A 14,935-nucleotide genomic window follows, 5' to 3' on the forward strand; every position below is an offset into this window, starting at 1 on the left:
AGACTATAGATGTTGTGTCACATAAAAAACAAGATTTGGTGCCTCTTATGGCAGTGAGTGTGGAAGCTCCCTCTCCAGGGAGCAGTAAGCTGGACAATGCCCTTTCTGGCATTCAGCCATGGCAAGAGACATGCAACAATGCAGTAATGTAAATAGCCTCTTTGCAGTTGGTCTGTGAAATGCCTGGGTTGTTATTGAGTTTGTAAATAGCAAAAATAAAGAAGAAAAAAGCAGTCATCTTCAGCTTCTGTCCTTTCCCCCAGAGAATGAATATTGTGACACCTTGTTACATGTGTTCAAGTACTAACCATCTATTCATGCAATGTAGTGAGAAGGCAACAGCTGAGTGTCTCAGGCTATTGTTGAATCCATTGTTATTGATTTTAGTTTTTTTTAATGCCTGAATAAATTTAAAGAGACATATGGTTTTAAAAACTATTTTATTTGTTATTTAAAGCTACTTCAAGGGTAGGGAGGAGATGGATGCAAATGAACGAACAGAACAAAATAAAAATGTATTATGCAGTCAGGGAAAATGTCAATTATATGCAGTTTTATTTGTACATTGTTCAGCTGAGGAAGCAAATTAGAATTAGTATTGTGTAGTGTTATTCAACAGAAAACTGTTAAAAGCTAATTTGCATGTGGAAAAATTTTAATTGGGCTGACCTCTGGTGTGGAACAATGACTGATAAGAGACGTTTAAAAAACAACAACACCAAAGCAAAAAGATTATTCTAGATTGTCCACCCATGCAAACACAGGGCACACAATCTAGCCAAAAATTAGCCTGCTTGTCACTAGAGACCCAAATGGGTTCTATGGCACAGAGTGTCTTCCATCAGCTGAGGCTGGTGTGCCAGCTGTGGCCTCTCTTAGAAAGTATGTGTGTGGTCACCATCATCCATGTTCTGGTAATCTCCAGTGTTGTCTTCTGCAATAGTAGTAACCACCATTTGTTAAAATGCAGCCAATAAACTACTAACTGGGACTGGTTGTTGGGAACACATCCTATTGGTGCTTAAGAGTTCCACTGGTCAGTTGCTGAGCACAGTTTGAAGCACCGGTGCCAGATTCACCTTAGGTCTTCTTTGCTCACTGCACTTCAGCCTCCAATGAACAGCTAGTCTCATAAGCTGCACTCCCTCTCTTGGATATGACTCGCCTGCATTTGTTTCCAAATAATGTCTCCAGGAGGTTTTTCACACATGGCTTTTTGTCTCGGGGTATTTGAGGAGTGAATCTACTTTGCAGCTGTTTCGAGGCAGTTTAATTTGGGGAATTAGATGGACAGTTCACATAGCCATCGGCTCCCCTCTTCACTCCGTGATCTTTCTCCTTTGTGCATTCTCACTGATTGCTCTGGGTTTTTTTCTCCATCCCTCACATGACTGGGCTGAAGTGGGTGATGTTGGGAGAAGTCGGTGGCACTCCTAGAGTCTCTCTGGCCAGGTAGGCAAGGCGGGGGTGTTGGTGGGGGGTGATGGCATGGATGGGGAGGGGGTTGCCTGGAAGGGAGGGCATGACCGGGACCCCCAGCAGTGAGGGAGTATGGCTGCAGAAGCTTCTCTGCTTCAACTTGCCCCCCCTGCTGCTACTGTAGCTGCATCCCTGCGCTTCTTGCTTGGTGCAGGGAGTCAATCCCCAGCATCCTCCTGGTTCATGTGCCCCAGCAGTGATTTTTGTCACTGCTTCTGCCACCACTCCCCAGCCCATGATCTGACACAGCAGGCAGCCAGAAAAACAAAACAGGCACACACCACGGGTGAGAGTGAGGAAGGAAGGCAAGCAGGCGGGTGGGACACAGGGAGGTCTTCACAGCCCAGAGGTGCTTTGCTTCAAAGGCATTGCCCCGCTCCACAAGGGTGAGCAGGGAAAGGGGTCACACAGTGACAGCAGGGCTGGTCTTGCTCCCAACAGCAGACCAGAAATGCGGGCAGGCAACTTGCTGACCCTCCAAGGCAGGGGGAGGCTATGAGGAGTATCAGCAGATACTCCAATCATATCAGAGACAGAGGAGGAGGTGAGAGAGCTTGACAGCTGGTTATGGAAGAATAGAGTGGCAGAACCAATCTGCCACAACCCCTCCCCCCCCAGCACTTGCAACTGCAAATCACTCAGAGCAGACCATAATGCAAATTACCGCCAATGGCCAATCTACACATCAAAGGAGAAGTCCTGCGGCATTCAAGAAAGCTCGGGTTTTCAAAGAAAAGTTGTCACAAATAGAGGATTTTTTAATGCAAAACATAATTTGGGCCAAGCTAGAATGCGCAGTAATTTTTAACAATACTTTGGGGAAAAGCAGAGTCAGTTGTGTACTGGTCCCTGATAGCTCGCAGGGACTTTGGGGCTAATCCAGCTGATATGTGGACTTGCAGCTTCCATTCAGGAGGGGATGTGGGCTAAACGTCATGTGTGAAAAACCTCCAGGACCGTTCCCTGACAGCAGGCTTTGCTGTGGGTTTTCTGCGAGACTTTATTATGAGTTCGAAGTTGCCCCCCAAAACTGACTCAAAAAGTGGGTTTTTAAAACCCCGGATATAAATCAGGCTACACTCTAATGTGCAACAAAACTCCCAAATTGTGTGAAGGGCTCTCTGATAGATCTCAGGGTCTTTGGAGTAAATTTGGTGATATGTGAATGCACACCTCAATACCAGAAGAGATGCGAATTAAAAGCTGGGTGTGAAAAACGTCCAGGGGAACAAGCTTAGACTTCAATAAACAGCTTGCAAACTTTGCTGAACTCAAACAGACTGAGCAGACTAACTCTATATGGCCGGGAGAGAGTGAAAGTCATAGAAGATTTTCAGATAGATTTAGATTTTGTAGAACTGAAAAAGCCACTCATGGCTGTTCAAGCCCAAACACAGTCACTGACAACACTCTTCTCCTGATCAAATTCTGAACTCACAGACAGTGATAATGTAATGGATACTTATCCCCTGCAGACCACACCAGAAGGACTCAATAGCACAACCACCAGTGACCTAACCAAGCCAAGCACCAAGACTACAACCAAAGGTGCAGCTAGGTAATTTTGGAGCCTGGACCTAAAGGCCTTTGGAGCCCCACCCCCCATTAAGCATAATCACCCTACACACACACACCGTGGCACACGCAGTATTTTTAATACAGTATTTTAAACACATTTTTTAATGTGGCCACACCACCTGGGACAGACTAAAGAGGATTTGGGGGTCCCCAGAGGGTGTGGAGGCCCTCTTCTTACCTAGAAGGGGTAAGAGTGCCTCTGACTACAACCTCTATGCATGCTTCCTTCTGATGCTGAAGAGCCCCAAGAAGACCACACAGAGATAGCAACTCTAAAGGAAGGGGAGCCTACCCAACCTGCAACACCTCAAGAGCTGCAGTCGCCACATGCTAGACCCAAGGGTCTAAGTAATGGGGGAGCATGCCCATCATCAACATCATTGCTACAACCCCTGCTAACCTGGCAAAGAGGCACCTTTTAATGTGGTGATTCTCTTTATTTAGCAGGGGGAGAGTAACTGGCTCTATCCACCCCCAGCACAGTACCTCCAGTGACTGTTGCTAGTATCTGCCTTATGTTTCTTTTTAGATTGTGAGCCCTTTGGGGACAGGATTCCATCTTTTTTAATTTATTTCTGTGTAAGCTGCCCTGAATCACAGATACAGCACCTCCAAAGAAAGGGGCTCCTATATCACCCATTCTGTCTCAAGAGCTGCAGTTGCCACGTGTATCTCCTGGTGGTGCTCCGGAGTCATATGTATTAGAATCACCCCATACTGAACTCACACCTGGTCACATCTCATCCAAGCAGTCAGAACCAATGACCCAGCCCTATTCTTGCGCATCATCGCGCATCACCCTAGCAATGGCCTGACACATCTGGACAGCTGCATTCCACCAATGCCGCCTTGAGTCCTATGGGAGTAGGGTGACATATAAATCTAACTAACAGTGAGCTGTGAAGTAGGGGACCATAGATGTCTTCGGCATGACATAGAGCAGTGTTTCTCAACCTTTTTGGAGTCAAGGACTGCTAAATTCTTCGTGTGGAGTTTCAAGGACCGCTACATTGCTGTAAATAAAATAAAAATAAAATAAAATGAATTGAATTAAAAATGCTAATAGAATAAATACAATAAAATCTGTACAAAATACATAACAATAAAATGCATTGTCATTTAAACAGGAGGGTTTACTCCTACTGAAAGTGCCTTTTTAAAAATGGTAGTATGGGATTTCTTAGGCTGTGATCCTAAGGACCTCTCTGGCATGGTATCCACTGCACATGCACTGGCTTCCAGCCATAGGTGCCACATGTGAAAAGCCATAGGTGCCACATGGGAAAGCCAACACCATGCAAAGACTTACAAAAGTAGTTTTTCAAGCATCCCTCCTCTTTGTATTACACAGAAAGTGGGTTTCACACTACAGGTGCTGGTCTGAGGCTAGCACTAGTGTCAAGAAAAAAATTATATTAATCCAAGAAACTGAATCATTCATATCAATGTCATTTGCATTGTCAGGCATTCATTTGAAGTACTCTTTGCTCTATCTCTGCTGTTTACAAGAATAATTGATGAGAATTCCTCAAAGCTTTCCTTCCCAGAGCTTTCTCTCCCCGTTGCTTCCCCCTGCCTTCTGCCCTAGTCCGTTCCCCGTTGTTCCAGGGGTCCCTGTTCTCCGGCAGTTCTGGAGGCCCAGAGTTTCACACACAAGGGTTTGGTAACCCACAGGGTTATAAAGTATATGCACACAGTACTGTAACTCATGGGAAAAGATTTCAAGGCACATCAGGTAATTGGGGGGGGGGTTGGGTCCAATGTCCATTTCCACAATTGCATGGGCAGAAATCTAGCCCCCAATGGGTATGGGTGGTGGGAATAAGCGGCATAGCAAGCATCACCAGGGGAATGGTGATCACCAGGAGGGGAAGCTTTTCCTGGCGTAGAAGTAAAGAAAAGGGGTGTGTGTGTGTGTGTGTGTTCATCTGCTGAATGTCTGCCTGCCTGCTGCCAGGTTGCTACAGAGCCAGGCAATTGGCATCGGGGGAGAGAAGTGGCTGGTGAGGAGGTGCCGAGGTGGGGGGTTCCCCAAGCTCAGAGGCGGAGGAGGGCACTTGGCTTGGCCGGCCCCTCGCCGGATCTCCCCGCTCTCCTGCTGGGCAGGCAGCCAGTGGGAAGGTGGCTCGCTCGGTGGGCTGCATTGGCTGTTGGTCATGCACAATGGATTGGACCCCGCCGCCGGTGCCTGCGCTGGAGCCTCACCATGCCAGACTGGGACGCTGCCTGCCCTCGGTCAGCAGCTTGCATCAGCACTGCTGAGCCCAGCTGGCCATAGGGTCACCCGTCGACCAGCCCCTGCCGCCAGCGGTGGACCTTTTTTGGGAAACATGGGTGTGCTACCTGGGTTTGTTGGGGGCGCGCCAGGCTGGGGCAGGGTGCACGACCCCGGGCACGCAAGCGCACCTCGTAATTGGGAAGCGATGCCAGGCTAGACAGCAGGCCACGGCATCGCTCTTGTATCAGCTGCCGCCGGGGGGTGGGTAGAATGCTCACACACACCCCACAGCCATCTCCTGGGCCATGTGGCAGCGGCGGGCCCTGGTAGAGGAAGCGGGTGGGCAAAAATGGCGGGGAGGGAGGGAGCCCGGCGGGGAGAGAAAGTGTTGCTGGGGGGCGGGTGGATAGAAGGCATGGACTGGCACTCAACCCTCGGTGGACCGGCAGCGGTCCAGGGGCCGGTGGTTGAGAAACCGTGACATAGATGACCAGCCTTCCTGGCCGACAGTGACGCTTGTAGAGATCAGGGATCTGATCTCTCATCTAAGACCTGGGAAGGCTCCTGTTGACAATCTAATCCCCTCTGTGCTAATAAAAAATAACTCAGCATGGTGAGCTCCCATTCTGGCATCACTATTTACTTTTATTGATAAGCACGGACACATCCCTAGGGACTGGGGGTTAGCAATTATTGTTCCCATCTTCAAAAAGGTAGGAGGGATGACCCAGGAAATTATAGAACCTTCAGCCTGCTCAGCAATTTCAGCAAGCTCTACTGCAGACACCTGTATTGGAAACTAAGAGACTGTCCGGATTCAGGGAGGGACAATCCACCATTGACCAATGCCTAGTACTCCAAAACCTAATTGAGAAATATTCCACTCACAACACAGTCTCTCTGTACTCTGCCTTCATAGACCTCAAGTCTGCATTCGACTCCATCTTGCAAGCCAAACTGTGGGAAAAAATTGAAGGCTCTTGGATCTACCGGTGTCTGCTATTTCTCAGCCATACCCTTCGTGACAGCATGTCCCTGAAAGTCAGATGCAATTCCCAAGGTCATCTGCCAAGAGCCTACCCCACCTTTAAGGGCATCAAACAAGGTTGCAAGCTTGCCCCACTTCTATTCAACTTCTATATAAATGCCATGGTGGGCCACTTAAACAACCCGGACTTTCATCCCCGCAAACTGGCAGAGAAACATATCTCCATTGTGCTTTACCCAGATGATGCAACAATTCTCTCTAGGACCTCGATAAGACTTAGAAGAGCACTGAGGGCCCTCGCTCAATACTGTAAAGAGGACCATCTGGAAATAAGCTACCATAAAACCAAAATCATGGCCTTTGCCAGGAGATGAAAGACACACTCTTAGCATATAAACAGGTACACAACTGAGCAGGTCAAATACCTGGGGCGGGGGAGTCTTTCACACATCCGGCACCAGGAATAGCCATGGCAACTATGTTACCCCAAATGCACAGAGGCGTGCTGCTGTCATCTTAAAATTCTGCTGGACAAAACGAGGTTACTACATATATGGAGAAACTAACATAACTTGGGCTCTCCTCCAAACCAACTACTTTCCCTGGGTTATGAGCAGGCCAGGACACTTCTTAAACCATGCATAATGGACACAGAGTGCCAATCTGACCTAAATCCCCCAAACCTCCCTATCACTGAAAGCCTAAAGTACATAGTGGCACCTGCTGTCTATGTAATGCAGCTCAAGGCCCATAACCACAGAAGAGCCTTCACTCTAGCCTGTTGCACGCCTCCCTTCGGCTGTGTTAGATGGAAGATACAAGAAGATTCCCTTCCCAGAATGTCTGTGCCCCTGCGATGCTGAGCAAGTTGAAACCACCAAGCACATCCTCCTACACTGCCTATTTTATAGAGACATCTGCAGGACCCTCATGCTCCCACTACTTACAAGGTTGACAGGCTGCACAAGCCAGTTCTACATCTGCCTACTACTCTCTGACTGCAACCCTCTCATAACACATAATTTTGCCAAGTTCTGTGCAGCAGCGTCTGCACAGGATCTGACCACCAGCAAGAATCAATCAGGCCTGACACAGCTCATACCCTGCACTGCTGCCCCTGCTACCCAGTTATATAGTTTTCACTTTATCATATTTTAATTAAATTTTAATTCTAATCTTTACTAGGAGCATCTACTCTTGTAAATATTTGTGGGCATAGGGGAAGTGTCCACACTTGGTACAAAAGCATGCAGACCTGTATACTCAGCCTTCCTTTGTGTTTCCCTGCTGCAGTTCCTAGGACATTCAAGGGATGTTCTCATGACAGAAGCAACAGTTTCCCCTTTCCTCTCTGCTTCTGATAGTACCTCTCTCACACAAAGTTCTTCAGGAAGAGAAGGCTGACAGACTAGCAGACAGATTTTAAAACACATAACATTATATTGCAGTGTATTTGATGTGTACACACACAATCCATATCTCTTCATATTTTGGATCTTGTAGAGTGACATCTAGCATGCACATATAGTTATTACACCGAATCCATCTCTAATACCTGCTCTGTATAGTAAGTAATTTCCAAAGGAAACAATAGCTGCTAATAAGATTCATTATTCCGAGCCATGCCAAACCACAACAACATGGGCAGAGCTTCTGTCACTAAAAGCATAATGCTTGGGCAACTAATATGTTCATCATCACACCAGGAATGGACAATGTTCACAAATCCATGCTGTGTATCTTACTGCAAGCTCCACTTAATGGATGCAGTGCTGATTGCTACTGAGAACAAGGAGCAGTAGACATCAGCTGCACAAAACTGCTACAAAAGAGCGAATAGCTACTGAAAAATATATGCACAATCTGCTGAGAACCAAGATGTAGTACTTATTCAGGTACTTACCATGTATTCTGGCAAAGAAAAGAAAAAAGAAAACCAGCACACAGTAACATGTTGTAATTCACAGATATAGGTTAATTGCTGTGTATGCTCTTCAAGAGTAGGATGCCAGATTAACAACTCCATCTTAACTGATGAACAGTTGTTCATTCAAGGCTTTCCCATTCTTCACTAATAGATTCACAATGCATTTGTTATATATTGGGTTTTGAATGGTGTTGTATTGGTGCACACTGAATCACAGATCATTGTGTCCAAGCAGAGTGTAGCTAGGGAAGAGGATGCCTGTGTTGGACCCTCTGAGCAAGGGAGATAATGAAGAAAATAGGGAGGGGTGGAGCTGGGGGGCCCTCACAAGCTGGGTGGCCCTCAGGAGCTGGGTGGCCCAGGTTCTTTGAACCCATCTGCTCAATTATACCTAAACCCTTGTGTCCAAGTCTGTTTTGAAGGGCAGGGCTGTTTATTCATCATGGAGTGATGCCCAGTTCAGAAATGGTGCCACACAAAAAGTAAATGCACTTAAGAAAATGGGTGGAGGAAATATCTCCTCATGTCTCATGCAAACCAGCTCAAGCAACAATAAGCTGATGGGGACAGCAAAACATGCTGCCAGATGTACTGCTGCAAATGTTGAGGATAACGATGCCAGTCTCTAGTCTTCAGATGCTTTAAATGTAAGTAGTAGCTCTATTATGCTCTATTTGGATAGATCAGAATTATTACGAAATATCAGCATGTCTTTGTGTGTGCTCTTTTACAAATGAAAAAGTGAAGTTCATTCTCCACCACTGAAAAATAGTTTACTGGAACTCCAGTTTTGTGACACTCTGGGAAACTGTCATATCTCAGCCAAGATTCGTTTGTGCTGAGAAAACAAAGCAGGTTGCTGGCCCAAGGGACAGAGAATAGGACTTTTATTTTATTTATTAATTTAATTCAATTCAATTCATATACCACCTGACTCCAAAGGCTCTAGGTGGTTCACAAAAATAAAGACAATAAAGACAAAATAAAACAAACTGTTAAGACAGCAATTTAAAACTATTTAAAACATTCAAAGATTACTAAAATCCAGGCTTAAAAAAATGCATCTTTGGACATGATCCAAAGCAGACAGTCTTGAGAAAGCAGATCAGCATTTCAAGAGCCAGAGTCAGGAAAATAACCAGAGTCTGGCTGAAGGTCAAGTTGGGGGGAAAGCAGGTCAGATGTAAGGGTGTGGTCAGAGCCAGGCCAAAGGTCAAGATGGCAGTTGGGGAGGGGCATGAAGACAAGCAAGTTACCAGGAGTCTGTACTTCTCCTCAAAGCAACAAGTTGCTCAAACTGAGCAAGCTCTCAGGCCAGGGATCGATTGGCCGGGACAATCAGCTGACAACTACTCCGTTACTGCAGTCTGTGGTGCTTTTGCACCTCAAGCTCAGGTTTACATGTTTGTGGATGAGACAGAGAGCTGGTGGAACAGAAGGCAAGGTGTGATTTTGACTGCTCATAGCCCTGGTTTGCCACACCTGCTGCTTTGCAGAAACTTAATTTAGGCAGTCTTCAGATGTTGCCACTTTTGTACCCCCAGCACTCTGCCTCCTCTGAAAACCCAGCAGAGTAAGTTTTGTGGTGTAGGGTTTGGCTTCCACTGAAAAGCTAGGTCTGCATGAATGGACTGGATAAGGCTTTTAATCAGTGCCCAAACTCTTGGGGACTGCTTGTATTGGCATAAGGATTAAGCATATAGGCATGGTGCTTGAAGCTGAACTCTGTTCAGAATGCATCCCTTCCCATTTTAGAGGATCTTTCATGTAGGATGCCAATATTCTAGATGCCATATTTCCTATTTAATAATGTATTGTCTTTTTAAAAAAAGTATAGTTTAGCTTCCCTGTATACTACCAAGTTTTACTTTGGCACTGGCTTCCTGTAGCTGATAATCTGACTTCTATTTGGGGTCAAAAGTTAACTGCAGAACATTCTTGATAGTAGCATTAATAGCAGGAATGCTTGCTAACTTTTGCTTAAATGTGATTAATTATTGAACACATGAAATTGTAAGCTTTTAACCATTTTACTTGATTTAAGCAGAAGACAAATTAACAAGAGTACAAAATAGTATAGCAGGACCACAGCTCATATATTTAATTTTTTGATGTACATAAATATTTACACTGATGTTCTAAACATTCTGATTATGTTCTTCATTCCACCATGCTCTTAGCATAGAGTGGTATAATTGTGAATAGATAGTATCTGCACTCGCTCTTTGCAAGTTGCAACACTTAACTATGTGACCCTTGAGTGGTCAGCGTCCATTGAATTGTTACATAAAGTTAATTGTATACTGAGCTGTTTGTTTAGTGATTTATCATGTGAGGTAATTTATTGTGTTAATGTATTTTTCTTGCTTTTTTGGATTGCTGTTGTAAACTAGTTATGGTAACATTGAGACAGATTATGGTATTCAAATTAAATTTCACTTGACTCTCTTCGACTGCAGTGGCCATCTGAATTGAAGCAAGCATGCTCTGATGCCTGTTGCTACCATGTTTTGTTGTTCAAGTAAATCACCATGGCCAATGGCAGGACCAAGACAGACACTAAGTTTTGACTCAGACCAGCAAGCCCATGGGCTGTCTAGCCCTGGAAGCAACTACACACCCAGTTAAAGGCTGTCCAAGAATAGGAACTGTGGAGAGTAAAGGCACATCAGGATTTCTACCCACAACTCTGATCAGGTAGGCATGTGACTCAAACCACACTGTCCTATAAAAGTCTCCCCTATAAATTATTCCCTAACCCTGGGTCCCTGACTGTTCTTGGTCTACAGCAGACGTGCTGAACTTTGGCCCCCCAACTGTTTTTATACTACAGCTCCCATAATCCCCAGCCACAGTGGGTAAGTAGCTGACATCTGCAGAAGGGCTGAAGTTGAGCAGTCCTGGTCTACAGTGTATCCATCATCTCCAGTCACAATGGCCTGCTATCATGGTTTGGGATATTGGGAACTGTAGTCTAACAAACCGTTGGGGACCCAAGGTTGGGAATTCTTGAACTAGAAGATTTCTATCAGCTGCTGCTTGTTAAGCTATTCTTCCTGCTCTGTGACCCTAGCTTTGTCTTACTCTGCCTGCCTTCCTCTCACTTGGATGTTGGCCTACTGCAGTATTTTCTATTCTGTAGACTGTTGAATTTTTTAGCTTGACTAAATAAAGATTGCCTAGAATAGAGGCACCTTTGGACTGTCAACCCATCATATTAACCTCACTCTGACACAGCCAGGCCTTCATCTAGAGCTGTCCCAGAGGGGAATTTGAGAGTGTTTAGTCTAAGTTTCAGCTAATGAAAAAAGAAAAGCAAAAATGGGACTGAGCGCCATAATTTCTTAGAGGCATGTGAAAAGGCTGCTTCCAATTAAGAATTTTTGACAAAGACTAGCATATCACACAAATGATTAAACTACATGAACGCCCTAATGGAAGATGCATAGATTTCATCATATCATGCCCTAGAGCCAGGGGTGGATCTGTGGTTTTGATTCTATTCATTTTAGAACTACTTTTGAATACAGATTTATAAAATTATTCTCCCTACTGCATATTCAGATTTGATTTTCTCTAGCATTTTGGTTTGGGAACCTATGCATGCTCAAAATAAGCCATCGGTCATCTCCAATTTAAAAATGCCCTCATGTTACAGAAGGACATTAATAAGCATAGACAGTTGCTTGCTCCTGCTTGTTTGTTAAGGTCACCAAGAATCAATTTCTCATTTGAATACTGAGTTGAAAATACCCCCCCCCCCTAAAGAAAGGACACTATAGAGTATGGGACTATACTCACTATAGAGGAACTCCTGCTAACTGGGCAAAGAGGCACCTTTTAAATGTGGACATTCTCTTTGTTTAGCAGGGGGGAAGTAACCAGCCCTATCCGCTCCCAGCACAGCATTCCTCCAGTGACTGTTGCTGGTGTCTGTCTTACGTTTCTGTGAGCCCTTTGAGGACAGGGATCCATCTTGGTTTGTTTGTCTGTTATTTCTCTATGTCAAGGCTGCTCGGCTTTGGCCCTCCTGTGGGTGTTGGCCCTGCAGCTCCTATGGTCCCTGGCTGTTGGCTGTTCTGGTGGGGGATTGTGGGAGTTGTGGTCCAGGGGCAGCTAGGGGGCAGGGCTTGAGCAGGCCTGCTCTATGTTAACAGTTTTGGAAACTTTTGTTGAAAAGCAATATATAAATACTTCTTGTTGTTATTGTTGACTATACTATGCCTTGCACCAATGCACTCACAATATCTAAACAAATTGGCATATCTCCATGTTGACCAGAATCTTATCCTTAAAACCAGCTTAAGTGTTGGTTGCATTTGCTGTTGTGCAGTGCTGGTTGTATCATACTTAAAAGTATGACTTGTAGGTCATACTTTAGTAGTATAACTGTACAGTTAGGTATGCTGTAATCAAACACTTGCAGCAACATAGCTCTAGGTAGTCATTGGCAGTAAGCTGTAAATGGCTGATACCAATAGCAGAAATGTAGGCGTGCTCCAAATGCAGGGGTTGCTGTGTTGCCCCAAATCTCCCACACCCCTTTGCAGTCAGTGCTGTGCTTCCCATCCTATTTCTAGATCAAAGCAAAATCTTTACAGTGATATTATCTCCTCAGTCTTAAACACATTAAATACAGCAAGGATCACAGCCATAACCTGTAGATTTTGTCAGTTATAAAATCATCCAATCTTATTATGACTATTTTATGCAAGAAAATGAAGATATAAAATACTAGTGCACAGTATATTGGTATTTTATATCTTCATTTTCTTGCTGAAAATAATCTATGTCACATTGGAATAATTTATATCTAAATTATTAAGCATCTGGGTTGCTTAATGATGTAAATACTAAACACTGAGATCTGCAATAGAAGTTGTGCTGACAGTGGAAGGATTGCTGGAAATATAGATGTAAGCTGTAGAACTTAAAACATGCCTTGTCCAGACAGAGGCACTCTTACCCCTGGACTTTGGGGCCAAGTCCAGGGCATCCACAGCTCCTGCCCCCCCCCCTTTAATCCTGGGTGGTTTTGTCACCCAGTGGAGCATGATGATGCTGAGACTGAGGAAATAATATCACCATAAAGATTTTGCTTTGATTGAAGAAACACTTAATTTGTGCTTTAATTTGTAGGTGGAGGTGGGGGGCTCCAAAGGCCTTTAGGTCCAGGCTCCAGAATTACCTAGGTGTACTTCTGCTTCCAAAACAGATTCATTCCACTAGGGCTTTCTCTTTTGCAAGCCTCACTGAAATGAAATATACTCTTGTTCAATATCCATTCATTTCAGTGGGTCCTATGAAAAGCATTGCTGATGGATTGTGCTTGAGAAATAGAATTGTGGTGTTTGCATGTTCCAGAGCCATACATGTGAAAAAGAAGGCATCCCATAATAATTCTCCAGTGGCATCTTAGACCAGAATTAGCACAATTACAAATAGATTTATAACAGCATTTATCCACCCGGATATATCCTGTTTGTCCTTAATAATAAAGTATGATGAGAAACTGTAAATGTAAAACAGCGTTTGGAAAAGGTTAGTATTCGTTAAATTAAATACTGTTAAGTTATAGAGCCAATAAATAAATAAAATCACAAATGCAAAATGTTATCCAGTGTCTTATTTAAAGCAGCTACAAAGTCTCTGGAAAAGAATTGTTCTCATGTAAGAAGCTAAGTTTGCACTTTGGCTCCTTTCACTAAGGTTTGCTAAGTCAGCAAATAGGTGCTTAGAAAGTGAATATTGACTAACATGTTAGCACAATCTTGTAGAATATGCCATTACACTAGCTTTGCAAGCAGCTATGTTTAGGATTGGGCTTTGATACACTGACTGATACTATCTGTATGTCTAGAGAGCCATTGTTCAGGCATGAATAATTAGAAGTTGTGGACATATATAGTATGCTACCGCAGTGTTTTCAGCTACAGACATATTCTCATAATCAGAAATTTCAACTGATCCCCTGAAAAACAGGTCTATTCTAAGGAATTATTTGTTACTTCCTGCTCCAACTTCTTCATTCTCTATAAGAGCTGATAAGCTGTCGGCATGCAAGTGGAATGCCTCTGCAATGTCCTGAAAGAATGCTGCATATTACTCTCAGCTTCTTCAGGCCTCTCTCAGCTTCTTCTCTTGGCATCAAGAGATGAACTTAATCCCTTAGAACAGGCTAGGCAATCTGTGGCACAGGTGGTGGCACGATACAGAATGCGGCGGCCAGGTTGGTCTCTGGTTCATCTTGGAGAGACCACATCACTCCTTTGCTGATGGAGCTACACTGGCTGCCAATAGGTTTCTGGGCAAAATACAAAGTGCTAGTTATAACTTAAAAACCCCTAAACAGCTTAGGCCCTGGGTATTTAAGACAACATCTTCTTCATTATGAGCCCCACTGTGCATTGAGGTCATCTGGAGAGGTCCGTCTCCAGTTGCCGCCAACTTGCTGGTGGCCACGAGGACGGGCTTTCTCCATTGCTGCCCCAAGACTGTGGAATTATTTATTTATTTATTTATTTATTTTTACATTTATATCCCGCTCTTCCTCCAAGGAGCCCAGAGCGGTGTACTACATACTTGAGTTTCTCCTCACAACAACCCTGTGAATTGGTGCTCTACTGAGATACGATCCTCTCCATATCTGAAAACCCACCTCTTCACCCAAGCTTTTTCAGCTTTTTAAATGTTTTAGGTTTTAATCTGTGGTCAATTTTTAAATTGTTAAATTGTTTTAAGTTTT

At 44.3% G+C, this 14,935-nt stretch overlaps 1 protein-coding gene and 1 long non-coding RNA gene across 8 annotated transcripts in view; one reads left to right on the forward strand and one right to left on the reverse strand.

Annotated features, from left to right (window-relative positions):
* Positions 1 to 423: 423 nt before the first annotated feature.
* LOC128326087 (uncharacterized) lies at positions 424 to 7,915 on the reverse strand. The gene is made up of 2 exons (XR_008307843.1): positions 6,689 to 7,915; positions 424 to 6,232 (listed from the first exon to the last, which is right to left on the reverse strand). It is a non-coding gene; the product is annotated as an uncharacterized LOC128326087 (long non-coding RNA).
* A 1,553-nt stretch (positions 7,916 to 9,468) lies between these two features.
* The window catches only part of NAV3 (neuron navigator 3), an 840,967-nt gene continuing 835,500 nt past the window's right edge, over positions 9,469 to 14,935 (forward strand). For 5 of the 7 annotated variants that reach the window (XM_053252192.1, XM_053252184.1, XM_053252193.1 and 2 more), the window contains exons 1-2: positions 9,469 to 9,763; positions 10,650 to 10,887. The gene's annotated coding sequence lies outside the window, so the exon portion shown is untranslated. Of the gene's footprint in view, positions 9,764 to 10,636; positions 10,888 to 14,935 lie in introns of those variants that run through there. The other 2 variants (XM_053252186.1, XM_053252188.1) reach the window with 2 other exon arrangements.

Source organism: Hemicordylus capensis, chromosome 5, assembly GCF_027244095.1.
Source record: "Hemicordylus capensis ecotype Gifberg chromosome 5, rHemCap1.1.pri, whole genome shotgun sequence".
Classification (NCBI taxonomy): Eukaryota; Metazoa; Chordata; class Lepidosauria; order Squamata; family Cordylidae; genus Hemicordylus; species Hemicordylus capensis.